Raw genomic sequence first — 15,725 nt, 5'->3', positions numbered from 1 at the left:
CAACACTCAACCACTGAGCCAAACTGGCCAGGGCAAAAAAAAAATTTTCAGTACTGTTTAATAGGGCCTTACCTAGAAGGATGAGGGCCTTTAGAATAAAAGCACAGCACAGTTATCAAGGTGTGTGTTCATTAGCGCTACTTTCCATCAAGAAGAAAGGACCTCACAGAGTCCTTAACTCTCTTCAGAGCTTATTGCACATTTCCTGACCAGAACGCTAGGTTAATATATACACTTTGAGACTGGAGCAACTTTCAGAAATATCCCAAAGATGTTCAGGGTCAAAGTAAAGATTATGCTGCTTAGAGTTAAGCCTACTTTTCTTTTTCTTTTTCTAATCCTCACCTGAGGACACGCTTATTGATTTTAGAGAAAGGGGAAGGGAGAGAGAAACATCGATGTGAGAAAGAAACATAGATCGGTTGCCTTCCCTTACACAGACTGATCGGGGATCAAACCCGCAACCTAGGTATGTGACTTGATTGGGAATGGAACCGACAGCCTTTCAGTGCATGGGATGACACTCCAACCGACTGAGCCAGAGTGCCTGATGGAGCCACACCCATTAGGGCAAGCCCGCTTTTCTTAATGAAGTTCATACATTGGCTCTGAAAGCAAAAACCAGAGAAGAGTCCCAAAAGAGTTTTGAAAAAGGCTCATCTGAGTGTATGTCTGGAATGGGTTGTTTTTAAAATTTTTCATCATGAGAAAACTAGCTCCTCTTTTGATCTCAAATATCCCCTCCAAGAGACTTCTGACCAACCCCTCCTTTCCTTTTTATTTTACCTTTTAAAATTAGGGTCTCTCTGACCTCATTTTGTTAACATTTTTACTTGTTTCTTGTCTGCCACTACCTCCCTGAGATCAGGGATCTTGTATGTCTTATTGAGTCCAGAGCCTAGAACTGGGCTTTGCACATCATAGATAATCAACAGATATTTGTTGAATGAGTTACTAACTTTCTTTTTCTTTTTTAAAAAATATGTTTTTACTGATTTTAGAAAGAGAGGGAGAGGGAGAGGGAAAGACAGAAACATAGATCAGCTGCCTCCTGCATGCCCACTACCAGCGATCAAGCCCCCAACCTGGGCATGTGCCCTTACCTGGAATTGAACCAACCACCTCTTGGTGCCCTGGATGAGCCACACCAGCCAGGCTCTTCCTAACGTTCTTAAAGTCACCTCTCATCTAGCCTTTGCTGAGATTTCATTAACACGGTCATATCTGATTAGAAGCAAATGTTCCACAATCATAGATGATGTAGAATCATAGAACTGAAAGGTCCTTAGAGAGAAGCTATACTAAGCTCTAAATTTTTAGACTGTAATTACAAATTTTAGTTTGGCTAGGGATACCACACACATCAATTTGAATGTCATTAATAAGGTACATGGTAATTTATGAATTTAATACGTGATCAAATCAGTTGAGACCTTTCTTTTCTGGAATTAATATTCTGTATCAGAGTACAGAAGTATTTTTCCCACCGCACCAGAGGTTTCAGTTCTACTCCCTTTTGCCAAAAGATTGGCTTTGGGTTGCTAGAGATGCTCTGTTGATTCCACTAGATGGTGTTACCATCTCAGAGTGCCGGATGGATCCCTGTTATTACTAATGGTTGTTGCTAGCTTGGAAGTCATTTCTTGGTATAAACAAGCTGGAAAAGTTACCAGCTTGCGGTAACTACCCAGAATTGGGGGCTGTTCCTTATGGGAGAACCAAGATTTGTATTTGTATTTGAACTCAAACAAATGAATAAAATGAACATAGTGATGATTTAGAATACTGGAGGTGGCATCTAAGAGTCTGATGTAGGGGTGTTTGCTGGGTTTTGTGTATTGGAATTTCTCCAGTTAGGGCTTTATTTTTAACGAATCGTTTGTTCAACATTCGACTTCTTAGTGCACTCCTGAGGATCAGGACAGTCATTTCCAATGAGAGGAGAGAAATGATGGCACACTGCTCAGGGCATGGGGGTTCCCTGTGTCTGATTACAGAGTTAGTTCTAATATGACTGGCCTGGAAGGAATTGAACTGATCTTTGGTGCACAGGACGACGATCAACCAACTGAACCACTCTAGCTGGGCGGCACTTTTCCTTTCTTTTATTTCAGCTAATTTGACTGGGTTGGGGGTAAGAGCTTTCTTTCTTCTTTCCTTTCTTTCTTTCTTTCTTTCTTTCTTTCTTTCTTCCTTTCTTTCTTTCTTCCTTTCTTTCTTTCCTTCCTTCCTTTCTTTCTTTCTTTCTTTCTTTCTTTCTTTCTTTCTTTCATACCGTCAGGAATTTACAGAGGAAGTTTTTGTTTTTTGTTTCTTTTTAATACTGACTGCCATACGTTCTAGACATCCATCTTTGAACAAGATTCCCTTCCCCATGACAACCTACCAAAAGTCACAGCTTTATTGGCCTGGAGGAATGTAACGCAGTACTGTCTAAGAGATGGCCATTTCTCTCTCTCTCTTTTTTTTATCTTCACCTGAGCACATTTTTGCATTTATCTTCAGATAGAGTGGGAGGGAGAGAAGAAGGAGGAGAGAGAGAATCATCGATGTGAGAGAGACACATTCAGTGGCTGCCACCCATACGACCCCAACCTGAGCCAGGGACAAATTGCAACTGAGGTATGTGCCCTTAGCGGGAACCGAACCCCGGTCTCTCTGGTCCACAGGCCAACGCTCTAACCACTGAGCAAAACCGGCTAGGGCAAGATGGCCTTTTTAAAGAGGAATATTGCATTACAGAAGAAAAGTTCTGCTGGGAAGTCAAAGTGTTGAAGCAGGTGCATGTTTTTGTAATAAACTTCTCAGGTTGTTTCAAGTGGGTGACAAGTTACATTAAACCAATGTTCCTTCTTATCCCTCCCATTTGGCATAGACTCTCTCAGGATCTTTTGGGAAGATTTACCTTCCTCAATCAGGTTCATCTTTCCTCTAAAGGCTTCTCTGATGATGACTCCATCTCTCTGTCTTTATAGTTCACTATGTTGTTTTCAATATAACCTTTTTATCACTGTCCGTATCATACTGAATTGTAATTGTGGTTTGCACTCTCCTCTCTTCCTGTAGACTGCAGCTTGTCTTTGGCGGAAGGTTTCTCAGCACAGGGACCAGAACGTCTTAGGTGCACAATACACTTTCTTTAACACACATGACAATTTCCATACCCTCCTTCTTCTAATGGATAGGCTCTCCACCCCTCCCCCCACACACAACAATTAAGTAATTTATTAATTTGTGTTTCAAATAAGCATTTACATGTGTGTAAAGGTCTATAGTCAATGTATACATTATGTTTATTTATAGTACTTGAGTTAATTTTGAGAAGCTATTATTACTAGTGATGACTTTAAACCTAAGGTTTTAAATCAGTTGATGTTATGTCTTCATTGCTGATCTTTCAAGTGACAGCATGAGGATTAGGGGAACTTGATCGGTGTTATGAAAGGCACTTCATTAGGCAGGGTAGCATTCATACACCCAATTTTCCTAGGTAGTTAAGAACATTTTTGCCCTGGCCAGTTTGGCTCAGCGGTTAGAATGTCGGCCTGCAGTCCAGAGAGACCCAGGTTCGGTTCCCGCTAAGGGCACGTATCTTGGTTGCAGTTTGTCCCCGGCCCTGGTTGGGTCATGCGGGAGGCAGACACTTGGTATGTCCCTTTCATGTCGATGTTTTTCTCTCTCTCTCTTCCTCTCTCTCCTTCCCACTCTGTCTAAACAAAGAATGGAATAATGGCCTCGGGTGAGGATAAAAAAAAAAGAACATTTTTTAAATCATTTTATTGAGGTATAATTTACATATAATAAAATTAATCAATTTTAAGCATAAAATTAAATGAGTTGTTTTTTTTTAAGAGAAAGAGATAGAAACACTGACAACCAGTCGCCTCCTGCACTCCCCCTATTGGGGATCAAGCCTGCAACCCGGAATTGAACCAAGACCTCTCAGTCCATGGGATGACACTCAATCCACTGAGCCACACCGGCTGCCCAAATTCAATGAGTTTTGACAAACATGTACAGTCATATAAATACTAACACAATCAAAATATAGAACATTTGCATCATCCCAAAAAGTTTCTTCTGTATTCAACTAACCTCCAGATTTTGGCAGCCATTGATCTACTTTTTATCACTATTTTACCTTTTCTAGAATTTCATAAAAATTGTATCATGCATACAGCATGTACCCTTTTATGTCTGGCTTCTTTAATCTAGTGTAATGCTTTTGAAATTCATCTATGCTGTAGAGTAGATCAGTAGTCCATTGCTTTATATTGCTGAGTAGTGTTCCATCATATGATTATACTACAATTTAGTCATTCCCTGGCTGATGAACAGTTGGTTTGTTTGTAATTTGCAGTTACTATGAATAAAATTGCTGTGAACATTTGCATACAAGTATTTCCGTGGACATACATTTTCATTCTTTTTGGATATATTTAGGAGTGAAATTGTTGGATCATATGGTAAGTATATGTTTAAGTTTTTAAGAAAACTCCCACTTCGCAGCAAAGTATGAGAGGTCCAGCTGTTCCACATCCTAACTAGCACCTGATTCTGTAAGTCTTTGAAGTTTAGCAACATCTTATTTTGGTGTAAATTTGCATTTCCTTGATGTTTAATGATATGAAACATCTTTTTATATGTTTATTTGCAATGACAAATATTTTCTTTGTGTAATACGTGTTTAGACCTTTTGTCTGTTTTGCTTTTTTTTAAAATGTATTTTTAAACATATTCTTATTGATTTTTTTAGAGAGAGAGGAAGGGAGAGAGAAACATCGATGTGAGAGAAAAATATCAATCATCTGCCTCCTGAACACCTCCTACTGGGGATCAAGCCCACAATCCGGGCATGTGCCCTGACCAGGAATTAAACTGGGACCTCTCAATCCATGAGTTGATGCTCAATCCACTGAGCCACACCAGCCTGGACTTTTATTTGTTTTTAAACCAAGTTGTTTGCTTGTTTGTGTGTATATGAATGGTTTTTAATGTATTCTAGATATAGGTCCCTTATCACATAAATGCTTTGTAAATATTTTCTCCCAGTCTGTGGTTTGCCTTTTCATTTTCATAGTAGTATCATTTGAAGAGTAAAATTTTAAAAAATTTTCAGAAGCCCAGTTTATCAGTTGTTTTCTTCGATGGTCCATGATTTTTATATCCTATCACAAAAATGTAAGGTCACAAATATTTTTGCTATTCTATTCTGGAAGAATTATAGTTTTAACTTTGACATTTAAGTCTATGATCCATTTTGCGTGAACTTTGTATATGGTATAAAGTAAGGGTTGAGATTCATGTTTTTGCATATAGATATTCAATTGTTGAAAAAATGATCTTTTCTCCATTGAATAACCTTGACACCTTTGTTAAAAATCAATTGACCATATATTTGCATCTATTTCTGGACCCTCTATTCTAGTTCATGGATCTGTATCTTTATCCTTACCTAAATACCACACTTGTTTGATTAATGTAACTTTATAATAAGTCTTGAAATCACTTTTTATTTTTTTTAAATTGTTTTGGCTATTCTAGGTTCTTTGCATTTATATTTGAATTTTAGAGACAGCTTATTAATTCCTCAGGGGGGAAAAAAAACACACAGGTTGGTGAACTATTAAATGAGATTACATTGACTTTATATGTGGATTTAGGATGATATGACATTTTAACAATATTGAGCGCTTTGATTCATAAACCTAGTATATACCTCCACTTATTTTGGGTCTTTTAAAATATCAACAATGTTACCCGGGTGGTGTAGCTCACTAGTTGAGTGTTAACCCATGCACCAAGAGGTCACTGGTTCGATTCCCAGTCAGGGCACATGCCTGGGTTCTGGGCCCGATCCCTAGTGGAGAGCATGTAAGAGGCAGTCAGTCGATGTTCTCTCTCATTGATGTTTCTCTCTCTCTCTCCCTCTCCCTTACTCTCTCTCTAAAATCAATAAAGAAAAATATATATATATAAAATAAAATATAATTTCAACAATGTTGTATCATTGGCAATTATGCTCTTCCATACAGTGGGTTCCCTTTCCATTTTGATGCTTGTTTCTTTTGCTGTGCAGAAGCTTTTTAGTTTGGTGTAGTCCCAGTATTCATTTTTTCCTTTGTTTCTCTTTCCTTAGGGGTTGTATCAGTGAAAATTCTGCTGTGTGTGATATCTGAAATTTTGTTGCTCACATTTTCTTCTAGGATTTTTATGGATTCATGAGTCACATTTAAGTCTTTTATCCATTTTGAGTTTATTCTTGTGTATGGTGTAAGTTGGTGGTCTAGTTTTGTTTTTTTTCTTATCCTCACCCGAGGACATTTTTTTTTTTTTTTTTTTTGCATTCATCTTCAGATAGAGTGGGAGGGAGAGAGGGAAGAAGAGAGAGAAACATCAATGTGAGAGAGACACATCGACTGGTTGCCACCCACACAACCCCGACTGGGGCTGGAGACAAACTGCAACCGAGGTATGTGCCCTTAGCGGAAACCGAACCCGGGACTCTCTCGTCCACGGGCCAACACTCTAACCACTGAGCCAAGCCGGCCAGGGCAATCTAGTTTCATTTTTTTTCATGTAGTTATCCAATTTCCCCAATACCATTTATTAGAGAGGCTATCTTTACTCCATTGTATGCTCTTGTCACCTTTGTCAAATATTAATTGAGCATAATGTCTTGGGTCAATTTCTGAGTTCTCTGTTCTGTTCCATTGATCGATATGCCTATTCTTGTGCCAGTACCAGGCTGTTTCAATTATAGTGGCTTTGTAGTATAACCTGATATCTGGTATTGTGATCCCTCCTACTTTGTTATTTTTTTCTTAATCCTCACCTTAGCATATTTTTCCATTTATTTTCAGATAGATTGGGAGGGAAAGATAGAGAGAGAGAAACATTGATGTGAGAGAAACACATCAGTTGGCTGCCTCCTGCATGACCCTCACCAGGGCCGGGGACCAAACCACAACCAAGGTATGTGCCCTTGACCAGAATCAAACTCAAGGCTCTTTGGTCCCTGGGCCAACGTTCTAACCACTGAGAAAAACTGGCCAGGGCTGTTCTTCTTTTTCAAGATTGCTGTGGCTATTTGGGGTCTTTTTTGGTTCCATATAAACTTTTGGAGTATTTGTTCTAGTTCTGTGAAATATGTCGTCGGTATTTTAATGGGGATTGAATTGAATCTATAGATTGCTTTGGGTAGTATGGATATTTTAATGATGTTCATTCTCCCAATCCATGAACAAAGTATGTGCTTCCATTTTTTTATATCTTCCTCTATTTCTTTTTTTCAATGTCCTGTAGTTTTCTGAGAACAGGCCCTTTACTTCTTGGGTTAAGTTTATTCCTAGGTATCTTAATTTTTTTGCTGCAATGGTGAATGGAATTTTTTTTTTTTAGTTTCTCTTTCTGTGATTTCATTATTGGTGTATAAGAATGCCATCGATTTCTTGATGTTAATTTTGTATCCTGCTAGTTTGCCAAATTCATTTATTAAATCTAGTAGATTTTTGATGGAGTCTTTAGGATTTTCTTTCTTTCTTTCTTTCTTTCTTTTTTTTTTTTTTGTGGTATGTGCCCCTAGCGGGAACCAAACTCTCTGGTCCGCAGGCCAATGCTCAACCACTAAGCCAAACTGGCCAGGGCGTCTTTAGGATTTTTTATATACAATATCATGTCATCTGCAAATGATGACAGTTTCACTTCCCCTTTTCAAATTTGGATCCCTTTTATTTTTCCTTCTTGTCTAATTGTGGCTAAGACTTCCAGTACAATGTTGACTAAGAGTGGTGAAAATGGGCGTCCCTGTCTTGTTCTTGTTCTTAAGGGAAATGCTATTAGTTTTTGTTCATTGAGTATGATGTTGGCTGTAGGGTTTTGATATATGGCCTTTATTATGTCAAGATGTGATCCCTCTATTCCAACAATGCTGAGCGTTTTTATCAGAAATGTGTGCTGGATTTTGTCGAATGCTTTTTTGGAGTCTATTGGTATGATCATATGGTTTTTATTTTTCATTTTGTTTATGTGGTGTATCACATTTATTGATTTGAGAATATTGTATCAGCCTTGCATTCCTGGAATGACTCCCACTTGGTCATGGTGAATAATTTTTTTAATGTATTGCTGGATCTGATTTGCTAATATTTAGTTAAGGATTTTGGCATCTATGCTCATCAGGAATATTGGCCTATAGTTTTCTTTCTTTGAGGTGTCTTTATCTGGTTTTGGAATAAGAATTAATTCCTGGCCTCATAAATCAAGTTTGGAAGTCTTCCTTCTTCTTGGATATTTTGAAATAGTTCGAGGGGAATGGGTGTTACCTCTTCTTTGAATGTTCAGCAAAATTCCCTGGTGAAGCCGTCTGGGCCTGGGGTTTTCTTTGCTGTAAGTTTCTTGATTACATCTTCAATTTCCTTAATTGTTATTGGTCTGTTGAAGTTTTCTGTCTCTTCCCAGTTTAGTTTTGGGAGACTGTGTGATTCTAGAAGATTGTTCAATTTGTTGGCATATAATTATTCATAGTATTCTTTTTTTTTTCTTTTCTTTTTTTCCTTTTCTTTTTCTTTCTTTTTTTTTTTATCCTCACCCGAGGACATTTTTCCATTTTTTGCACAGACAGAGTGGGAGGGAGAGAGAGGAAGAGAGAGAGAGAGGAAAACATCGATGTGAAAGGGACACATCGAGTGGCTGCCACCCGCACGACCAACCAGGGCCGGGGACAAACTGCAACCGAGGTACGTGCCCCTAGCGGGAACCAAACCCGGGTCTCTCCAGACCGCAGGCGGATGCTCTAACTGCTGAGCCAAACCGGCCAGGGCTATTCATAGTATTCTTAAAAAATTTTTTTTTTTCTTTATTGATTTTAGAGAGTAAGAAAGAGGATGAGAGAGATAGAAACATCAATGAGAAAGAATATCAACTGGCCGCCTTCTGCATGCCCCCCACTGAGGATTTGGCCTACAAGTTGGGCTTGTGCACTGACCAAACTGGTGACCTCTTGGTGCATGGGTTGATGCTCAACCACTGAGCCACACCAGCCAGGCTGTGCATAGTATTCTTTAATGATCCTTTGTATTTCTGTGGCGTCAGTTGGTACTTCTCATGTTTTGTTTCTGATTTTGTTTATTTGGGTCCTCTCTCTTTATTTCTTGGTGAGTCTGGCTAAGAGTCCATCAATCTTGGTTATCTTTTCAAAGAACCAGCTCTTTGTTTTATTTATCTTTTGAATTTTTTTTTTTTCTTTTTTAGTCTCTATGTTGTTTATTCCTGCTCTAACCTTTACTATTTCTTTCCTTCTACTTGCTCTGGGTTTTTCTTTTTGTTTACTTTCTAGCTCTTTAAATTGTAGGGTTAGATATAGTCAATTAGGAATTTTTCTAGTTTCTTGAAGTAGGCCTGTAGAACTTCTCTTTCAGGACTTCTTTTGCTGTGTCCCATAGATTTTGTGTTCATTTTAATTGGTTTCCAAGAAATTTTTAATTTCTTCCTTGATCTTCTTGGTAACCCATTCATTATTTAATAACATGCTATTTAGCCTTCATGTGTTTGAATGTTTTTATTGTAACTGATTTCTAGTTTCATGCCATTGTGATCTGAGAAGATGTTTGATATAATTTCAATCTTCTTGAACTTGTAGAGACTTCGTTTGTGTCCTAGCATGTGGTCTGTCTTTGAGAATGTCTCATGTGCACTTGAGAAGAATGTGAATTCTGTGATTTTGGGGTATAATTCTTGGTAGATATCTATTAAACCCATTTGATCCAGTGCATCATTTAGAGTCTCTGTTTCCTTGTTAATTTTTTGTCTAGAGGATCTATCCAGTGATGTCAGTGGGGTGTTGAAGTTCCTGTTATGAATGTATTGCTGTCGATTTCTCCTTTGAAGTCCTCCAGAAGTTTTTAAATGTGTTTTGGTGCTCCTGTATTGGGTATATATATGTTTACCAAGGTTATATCCTCTTGTTGGATAGATCCTTTCAAAATTATGTAGTGGTCTTCTTTGTCTCTAGTTATGGCCTTCATTTTGAAGTCTATTTTATTGGATATGAGTATTGCTACCCCAACTTTTTTTCCTTTCCATTTGCTTGGAAAATTTTTTTCCATCCCTTCACTTTCAACCTATGTGAGTCTTTTGTTTTGAGGTGGGTCTCTTATAAACAACATATATATGAGCCATGCTTTCTTATTCATTCAGCTACTATGTCTTTTAATTGGAGCATTTAATCCATTTACCTTTAAGGTTATTATTGTTCATACTTATTTATTGCCATTTTTGTTTATTATGGCTGTATCTCTTCCAATTTCTTCTGCTTATTACAGCAGTCCTTTGAACATTTCTTGCATTGCTTGTTTGGTGCTAATATATTCCCTTAGCCTTCTTTATTTTTATCTGGGAAGCTCTTTATTTCACCTTCTATTTTGAATGATAGCCTTGCTGGATAGAGTAGTCTTGGATTCAGATCCTTGTTTAATGTCCTTGATTACTTCATGCCATTCCCTTCTGACCTGTAGTGTTTCTGTTGAGAAGTCAGCTGATGGCCTTATGGGGGTTCCTTTGTAGATAACCTGTTGCTTATCTCTTGCTGCCTTTATGATTCTCTCTTTGTCTTTAATTTTTGGCATTTTAATTATTAGGTGTCTTGGTGTGGGCCTCTTTGGGTTCTTCTTACTTGGGGCTTTCTGTGTTTCTTGAACTTGTATGCCTTTTTCCTCCACCAAGTTGGGGAAGTTTTCTGTCATTATTTCTTCAAATATTCTCTAACCCTTGCTCATTTTCTTGTACTGGAATTCCTATGATACGAGTGTTGTAAGTTTTATGTTGTACTACAGTTTTCTTAAGCTTTCTACCTGTTTTTAAATAGTTTTTTCTTTTTGGTTTTCTGATTGGGTGATTTTTTTCTACCCTGTCTTCTAATTCACTGATCCAAACCTCGGCTTTCTCTACTCTGCTGGTTATTCCTTCCAATGTGTTATTTCTGTGATGTCATTCTTCATTTCTGCTTGGTGGTTTTTCACTTTCGATTGGTTGATTTTCAATGTTTCTATATCTTTACTCATGCTGTTGAGCTTCCTCAGAATCATTACTCTAAACTCTGCCTCTAATATCTTGTTTAATTCCATTTCGTTTATCTCATCTTCTATATAATTCTCTTGTTCTTTCATTTGGGACTTGTTTCTTTGCTTCACCTTATTGGCTGTCTCAGTGGGTTTTGGAGCCTGCCAAATTTTTCCTGTGGGTATTGGTGTTCCGCTGATTGTGGCTCCCTCTGCAGATTTGGATGACTGTGGGAGGACCCACGTTAAACACCACTGTCAAGTCTTACTTTCCAAGTAAAGGTTCAGTAATCCTCTAGCTTTTGTCTGAAGGCTACTATTCTCAGTTACTTGATGAGCCTCAGGTTGTAGCCCTCAGCTGAATGAAAAATCCCTCAAGTGTACAGGATAAGAGGATTTTCAGCAGGTGGGACAATTGCTTGCTGGCAGTCTGTAGCTCATAATGAGCCTCAATTTGCATTTCTCTGGCCTGGCCTGGTGGTGTTAAATTCCTGAGGGAGGGGCTGTTGCTTCTCCCTGGGGCTCTGGAAAGGGGATCTTTGAGTAATATGGCCACTATCCCATGAGGGCGTGATTCAGCACAAAACCTCTAGTGTCCTCCCCTCCAGCTATTTCCTGAGCCAGGAGCCCCAGACTCTCTCCACACAGTTCCAGTCCAGTCTGCCGTCCCTCTGTGGGAGCCTAATATGAGTGGCTGTAGCTGATTTAGTGCTCTGGTCCTTCAAAGAACTGACAGCTCACAGCTGAAACAGCCCTCAGCTGCTGTCTGTGGGTTCCCAGCCCACCCTCTCACACCTCAGCAGTTCCTACCAGACTTGGTTTGTTGTCTTCTTTCTGTTCCTGGTTATAAGTGTTCTCTCCAGCAGCTTTTCAGTTGATTTTTCCTGACAATTTGTCTTTATTTTAGTTGTAATTCCAGTTTGGTCCTGGGAGATTGTCTGTGTAGCTTCCATTCACTCTGCCACCATTTTTCCAACTCCCAGATTTCTTTTTTTATTTCTAGTTTAATTGCATTGTGAGTAGAGAGGGTACTTTGGTTGATTTTTAATCCTTTTAAATTTGTCAAAAATTATTTATGCTGTAGCATATGTCTATTTTGTAGAATGTTCCATGTATGTTTGACCAAAAAAAAGTGTATTCTGCTGTTGCTGAGTAACATGTTTTTTGTATCTTTAAGTCAAGTTGGTTGATACTGCTGTTCAAGTTCTTTTTGTACTTACTGATTTTCTGTCTAGTTTATTTTTTTAACAGTTATGGAGAGAGAAGTAGCAAAATCGCCAACTATAATTGTTGAACTGAATTTTTTATTTTTGTCTTTATTACTGTCAGTTTTTACTTTTTGTGTTTTGAGGCTCTTTGCTAGGTCCATACAAATTTATAATTGTTTATCTTATTGGTTGTTGCATCTGGGAGGATGCTTCTGGCATCTAGTGGGTAGAAGCCAGGTATGTTACTAAACATCCTACAATACTAGGGACAGCTCCACAACAAAGAATTATTCAGCCCCCAAATGTCATGTGCTGAAGTTGAGGAATCCAATTTTCTTAATTCTTCATACCCATAGCTCAAGCAGTTTTTCAAGAATAAACATTCCTCATTTTTTGGTCTGCCTTTGGTCATTTCCAGAGCCCTGAAATATGTTTGTTTGTGTGTTTGTATGTTTGTTTTGCCTAGTTTTATATTTGCTTTTGGTGAAGATTTACTGATCTATTCATGCTACCATAGCTGAAAATCTGACCATACTTTTACTTTTAACCTATCTGTCTTCATATTTAAAACAGGTTTCTTATAGATAGCATATAAAAATTTAAAAATCCAATATGACAATGCCTGCCCTTTAATTGGGAATATTTAGACCATTTACATTCAATGTAAATATAGATAGTAAATCTACTGTCATGCTTTTTGTTATTTGTATGTCCCATCTGATTACATTCTTTTTTCTCCTCTTTTCCTACCTTCTCTTGGATTGTGGTGTGTGTGTGTGTGTGTGATTCCATTTTATCTTCAGTGTTAGTTTATTAGCTATACTTATTTATTTGATTTGATCTTTTTTTTTTTTTTGTAATTCTCATCAAGGACATGTTTACATTGATTTGAGAGAGAGAGATCAAAGTGAGCGAGAAACATTGATCAGTTGCCTTCTCTATGCACCCTGACTGGGGATCAAACCTGCAACCTGGGTATCAAACACACCACCCTTTGGTGCATAGGACAGCACTCTAACCAACTGAGCCACACTGGCCAGGGCTTTAATGGCTATTGTAATCTTTAAATATATAGCTTTAGAGACTTCCGGTCAAGATGGCGGCGTAGGTAAACGCGGTATCACGTCCTCCCACAACCACATCAAAGTTGCAACTGAACTACAGAACAACCATCATTCAAAACCGCCTGAAATCAGGATGAATGGAAGTCCTACAACTACGGAATTAAAGCAGCAGCTGCATCAAGACTGGTAGGAGGGGCGGAGGCGCTACAGCGGCGGGATGGGCTGGTTCCACACCCAAGTGTGGCGGATAAAAATCAGTAGGATACCTCAGCTGGGGAGGTCCTTCCTGAGGACTGAGGGGTCCCCGTCCCACACCAGGTGCCCCGCTCAGGGTTCCAGTGCCAGGAAGAGAAGTCCCCATAACTTCTGGCTGGAAAAACCAGCGGGAACTGAGGCTCAGGGAGGCTGACACGGCTGGAGCCCCAGGCAGCTCCCTAAAGGGCCCGCGCACGGACTTATCGGAATCTCTCCCTCTAAGCTTGGAGGGGAGGCAGCTCGAGGGGCACCAGAGACACAGGGAAGAACTGAGCTGTGTGGCACTGTAGCGAGGGCTGGAGAGGGGGCATTCTCCGGGACAAACGTACTGTAAGAGGCCTTTGTTCCTTTGATGAGCCCTTTCCGGGGGCGGCAGACAGAAGCCATATCTGGGACTCCAGCAACCTGGCTCACACTGGTAGCCCCGCCCTGCTGACTCCCTGAGGCCCCGCCCCACCCAACTTTCAAGCCCACCCAAGCTGTTGCCACTTGCTTAACCATGGATTGGCCTGTCTTGGATCCTGCTTCAGGTTTTTCCTAAATTCTTTCAAACGAGCAGCACCTGGTCTCAGCGAGCCCCATACCTCTCATTAGGTAATACAGAGAAACAAACACAGGGAGGCAGCCAAAATGAGGAGACAAAGAAACAGGTCCCAAATGAAAGAACAGAACAAAACCCCAATAAAAGAACTAAGCGAAATGGAGATAAGCAACCTAACAGATACTGAGTTCAAAATACTGCTTATAAGGATGCTCAATGAACTTAGTGAGAACCTCAGTGAACTTAGGGAGGGCCTCAAGAGCATTAAAAAGGACCAGTCAGAAATCATGGATGCACAGTTAGAATTGAAGGAGGCATTAACTGAAATAAAGAATGATTTACACAGCTTCAATAATAGAGTACGTAAATCCAAGGAGCAAATCATCGATTTGGAATATAAGGAAGCAAAAAATGCCCAATCAGAACAGCAAAAAGAAAAAAGAATCCAAAAAAATGAGGATAGTGTAAGGAGCCTCTGGGACAACTTCAAGCATGCCAACATTCGCATCTTGGGGGTGCCAGAAGGAGAAGAGCGAGAACAAGAAATCGAAAACCTATTTGAAACAATAATGGCAGAAAACTTTCCTAACTTGGTGAAGGAAACAGACATACAAGTCCAGGAAGCATAGAGAGTCCCAAACAAGATGAACCCCAAGAGGCCCACACCAAGACACATCATCATCAAAATGCAAAAGGTTCAAGACAAAGAGAGAATCTTAAAAGCAGCAAGAGAAAGGCAGCTAGTTACCTACAAGGGAGTTCCCATTAGGCTGTCAGCTGATTTCTCAAAAGAAACTTTGCAGGCCAGAAGGGAGTGGCAAGAAATATTCAGAGTAATGAAAAGCAAGAACCTACAACCAAGATTACTCTATCCTGCAAAGCTGTCATTTAGAATCGATGGCCATATAAAAACTTTCCCAGACAAGAAAAAGTTAAAGGACTTCATCACCACCAAACCGTTATTATATGAAATGATGAAGGGTCTTTTTAAAAAATTTTTTTTTTATCCTCACCCGAGGACATTTTTCGATATTTTGTTCAGATAGAGTGGGAGGGAGGGAGGGAGGGAGGGAGGGAGAGAGAGAGAGAGAGAGAGAGAGAGAGAGAGAGAAAGAGAAAGAGAGAAACATCGATGTGAAAGGGACACATCGAGTGGTCGCCACCCACACGACCCAACCAGGGCCGGGGACAAACTGCAACCGAGGTACATGCCCTTAGTGGAAACCGAACCCGGGTCTCTCCAGACCTCAGGCCAACACTCTAACCGCTGAGCCAAACCGACCCGGGCTGAAGGGTCTTTTTGAAGAAAAAGATAAAATATATGAACAAACAAAATGGCAATGAATACATATCTATCAACAATGGAATCTACAAACAAAATGAACAGGTAGAACATAAACATTCTCATAGATACAGAGAACATTTTGTTGGTTGCCAGTTGGGAGGGGGTTGGGGGAATGGGTGAAAAAGGTGAAGAGATTAAGAAGTACAAATTCATTGCTAGACTGACAAACCTCAAAGGGAAAGGGGTTGGGGGGGTGGTGGGAAGAAATAAACCAAAGAACTTATATGCATAACCAATGGACACAGACAATAGTGT

Source organism: Molossus molossus, unplaced genomic scaffold (assembly GCF_014108415.1).
Source record: "Molossus molossus isolate mMolMol1 unplaced genomic scaffold, mMolMol1.p scaffold_m16_p_20, whole genome shotgun sequence".
NCBI lineage: Eukaryota > Metazoa > Chordata > Mammalia > Chiroptera > Molossidae > Molossus > Molossus molossus.
The sequence above is the reverse complement of the archived record's forward strand: the minus strand, read 5'-3'. Positions refer to the sequence as shown.